This window comes from Tenrec ecaudatus, chromosome 13, assembly GCF_050624435.1.
Source record: "Tenrec ecaudatus isolate mTenEca1 chromosome 13, mTenEca1.hap1, whole genome shotgun sequence".
NCBI lineage: Eukaryota > Metazoa > Chordata > Mammalia > Afrosoricida > Tenrecidae > Tenrec > Tenrec ecaudatus.
In genome coordinates, this window is record NC_134542.1 from 86,364,994 (window position 1) to 86,369,284 (window position 4,291).

The 4,291-nt window shown below is 38.0% G+C and overlaps 1 non-coding gene across 1 annotated transcript; it reads right to left on the reverse strand.

Moving 5' to 3' along the window:
• Positions 1-3,490: 3,490 nt before the first annotated feature.
• LOC142425186 (small nucleolar RNA SNORA69) lies at positions 3,491-3,621 on the reverse strand. Its single transcript, XR_012779543.1, has one exon. It is a non-coding gene; the product is annotated as a small nucleolar RNA SNORA69 (small nucleolar RNA).
• Between the last annotated feature and the right edge of the window lie 670 nt (positions 3,622-4,291).

A 4,291-nucleotide genomic window follows, 5' to 3' on the forward strand; every position in this document is an offset into this window, starting at 1 on the left:
GAAGCTTATTCTCTGCAAAGTTATCTTATTTTGTTATGACTCACCTAGTCAAATGTCTTTGCATAGCTAATAAAACACAGGCTAACATCTCTCTAGTAGTCTCTCTTTCCTGCCAACATGATGTTAAAAATGATATCCTTATTCCATATCCTCTTTTGAGGATGTCTAGAATTTGTGATAATTCCCTGTTGATACTCTACTGCAACTATTTTGAAGTATCTTCATCAAAATTACAGTTTCTTGTGATATCATTAATATTCCATAATATTCACATTCTAGTAGATGCTTTTTTTCAAAATGAACACATATAGAGATTTCCTCCACCAAGTTGGCCAGATAGCTATCTTACAGATTTCTTGGAATAAATGAGTATGTCCCTCCATCACTGAAAATTTTTGTTGCAATATTTCATGTAGTATCCCAGCAATTCCCAGAGCCTTGCTTTTTGCCACGACCTTCAGTACTGTCCGTTCTTGATCAGATGCTACTTCTTCAAATGGCTATATGCCAACCAATTATTTGGGGGACAGTCATTCTGTGTATTTCTTCCACCAGCTTTTGATGCGTCTGTGTCATCCAATTTCCATAATCGCTAGCACTGACTAAGCACTTCCTACGTGCCCAGTGGTTAAACACTGGGAAAAGTGTAGTTTGAAACCATTAGCCACTCCTTGGGAAAAAACAACAATGCTTTCCACTCCCATAAAAATTTACATTCCTGGAAACTGGAAATGGCAGTTCTACCTTGTCCTATAGGGCCATTGTGAGTTCAAATCGACTTGAGGGCTATGAGTTTGGTTTTGAATTTTTGGACCAAAGTACCACTCACAATAATCTGTATATGTAAAATACATTGTTACTTTTACCTTCATGGAAACCTACTGAAGTAGTTACAATCATGATGTGACTTAAAATAAATATATAATAATGTTGTGAGAATTAAATGAGTTAATATTGTGTAAAGCACTTAAAAGAGACCAAGGGACACAGTGAGACTTACCTATGTTTGCATTAATGAGTGTTCCTATTGCCTTCATTTTAATAATCCAGTAACAAAATATGTGCAGCATAGTCCATAATATGGCCCTCCGAGTCATAGTCTTTCATTTTGCAATGTATTATAGATCTTAGTCTCTACATCTTTGGTTATAATTCCATATTGGAGTGCGTTATCTGTTATGCTAATGAAGCAGAATTATGATGAGATACATTTTAAGTCCCCACCTTACTAGGGGCTGGGACTCAAGTAATCATCCTTCGCTTCCTTGGAGGTAGTCTACTGATTAGCAATCATCTTTAATATCTGTATTAAAACAAGAACTAACTTCTGATCTTAAGTGGTTTTCTTAATAAGCAAACTGCCAGCTGCTTGATTAGAAGCAGGATGCTGGGGTCATGAGCTGGCTGACTATTTCAGACATAGCCAAAATCCAGGAAAGCCATCCATGTGCCTTCTACCTAACCTTATGACAACAGAAGACAAAAGCCAGTACTAGTGGCTTAGTGGTCCCATGGTGGGCTGCTAACCCTAGGTCAATAGTTCAAAATCACCAGCCCTCCATAAGAAAAAGATGGGGCTTTTCTCCTCTTGAAAAAAGTTACAGTCTCAGAAACCCAGAGGTAGTTCTACCCTGTTTTAGAGGGTCGTTATGAGACAGAATCAACTCGATGGCAGTGAGTTTGATTTTGGGCTAAGATCAAAACCCCAGAGTTGGGTTAGCCACTATGGTTATAATCTACCACTTCCCAACTGAGTGTGCACAAAAGACTAGTGTTGAGACACCCTTTGATGAACACCAATCAATTATGAGTTACCGCCCTAAGAAAACTTTTGGCTAGGACCACAGTAGCCATCTTGACCTACATTGAGCAATTTTGAAAAAGTTCACTCTCTTGCTCTGGATGCTGTGTCTGACATGGCTCTACCTGAACCCTGATTCTTGAGACTTAACTGAACAGCAGGCAGCCTGTTGTTCAACTTGATCTATCAGCCTTGACAGCCTTGTGAGTCAGCAACCCAATGTAGTCTACATGAGAATACTCCAGACAGACATCTGAACTTAAATCTGGGTATTGCCAACTCCACAATCTCTGAGACATTGCAGTGAATTGCACAAATTGGAGGGGAGGTGTGGTGGTTAATATCAGGGATACAAAAGTGGTATAGCAAATTGGAAAAACTGGACTTTTGAAGACAACTTTAACTTTCAATTCCTTCAAGACTAACTTTGTATTAATCCTTCTCAAACTGCCCCTCTATTTGACCAAGTATGATGATCTTCTTCAGGAACGGGTTTCTTTTGACGGCATGTTCAAAGTATGTGAGACAAAGTCTCGCCATCCTTGCCTTTAGAGACCACTCTGGCTGAACTTCTCCCAAGATAGATTTATTTGCTATTTTGGTAGTCTGTGGTAATCTTAATATTCTTCACCAGCACCATAATTCAAATGCTTCATGTCTTCTTTAGTCTTCCTTATTCAAGGTCCAACATTAAAATGCATACACAGTCAAATGCCTTGGCACAGTTGATAAAACACAAGTAAACATCTCTGGCATCCCCTGCTTTCAGCAAAGCTCATTTGACATCAGCCATGATATTCCTTGTTCCATGTCCTCTTCTAAATCTAGCCTGGCAACTGAAGCCTCAATGTACTGCTGCAGTCATTGTTGGATGATCCACAGCAGAATTTTACTGGAATGTTGTATTAATGGTATTTTTCTAAATTTGAACATTCATTTGGGTCATCTTTCTTTGGAATTGGAATAATATGGTTCTCTTCTAATCAGTTGGGCAAATAGCTATCTTATTCATCAGCTTGTTGAAACATTTCCATCAATTCCTGGAGCCTTGTTTTTGGATAATTCTCAGTGCTTGAAATTTTTTCTTCAAGGTCATTTGTTCTTGCACTGTTATCTCATGAATGGTGGAGTGTGGACTAGTTCTTTCAGTACAGTGACTCTGTGTATTCTTTCCATCTTCCCTTGATGCTTCCTGCATCATTCAATATTTTGCCCATAGAATCTTTCAATATTGCAACTCAAGGCTTGATTTTTTTCCCCCCTTGAGTTCTTTAAGATATGCTAAGCAGATTCTCCCTGTTTGGTTATCTAACTCTAGGTCTTTGCACATTTCAGTATCATATTTTACTTTGTCTTCTCGAGCTGCCCTTTGAAATTTCCCATTTGACTCTTTAACTTTATCATTTCTTCCATTTGCCTAAGGTACTATACAGTTAAGAACAAATTTCAGAATTTCTTTTGACATCCACATTGACATTTTATTTCTTGTCTTTTGAATGACTTCTTGCTTGCTTCATAAATTATGTTTTTGATGTCCTCCCACAGTTCATCGGATCTTCTGTCATTAGTTCTCAATGCAATAAATCTATTCTTAAGATGTTCTTGATATTCAGGTCAGATAGACTCAAGGTTCTATTTTGGCTATCATGGACTTGTTTGAATTTTCTTCTTTTTTTCTCTATTCTTCATAATTGTATGTGCTGACCAGTCATGATCTCGCCTGCAGAAGCAAAACTAGAGCTGGCCAACATGGCTTTTTCTCTCAGCAGGATAATGGCAGTACTTCTACAAACCGAAATACTGTAATTGCAGTCAGCTTTTGTTTGAATTTTCTTCTGCATGAACTTGAACTTACATATGTGCAATTGATACTCTGTTCCATATTCAGCTCCTGGCCTGGTATTAACTGCCAAAATTGAGATTCTCTGTTTCCTCTTTCCACAGATGCAGTTAATTTGATTTCTGGGCATTCCATCTGGAGAAGCTCACTTCTATAGTCACTGTTTATGTGTCTGAAAAAATATATTTTCTATGAACAAACCATCGGTCTAGCAACATTCTATCACCCAAAAGTACCTCAAACTAAAGATGAGGAGAAGTACTTGCCAAAAATCAGCGATCGAAAACTCAATGGATTGCATTTCTACGATGAGAAGACAGGTAATAGGTGAATGGATAGGAGGGAGTGACACGTGTCAGAATTGACTCTGTGGCAATTTTTAAAAAGTTAACTGGGTTTTGTGGCCTCCTGCACACTTGCATCTCATTTTTCTTACACTAGAATGAACATATATGCTAACAATTGCTAATTAATGGTCAAAATTCTGACTTTTAAAAAAGATATGTAAGGGACACCTGGTTCATCAAACTAGGGTGCTTTAATAGAACAAAGAAATTCTGGCTGTTCCCAATGTGTGCCCGCAAAACTAGATCACCTCACACCTGGTAAAAGGCTATAACCAAAGGAAGAAACAGCAATCGCAATCAGAA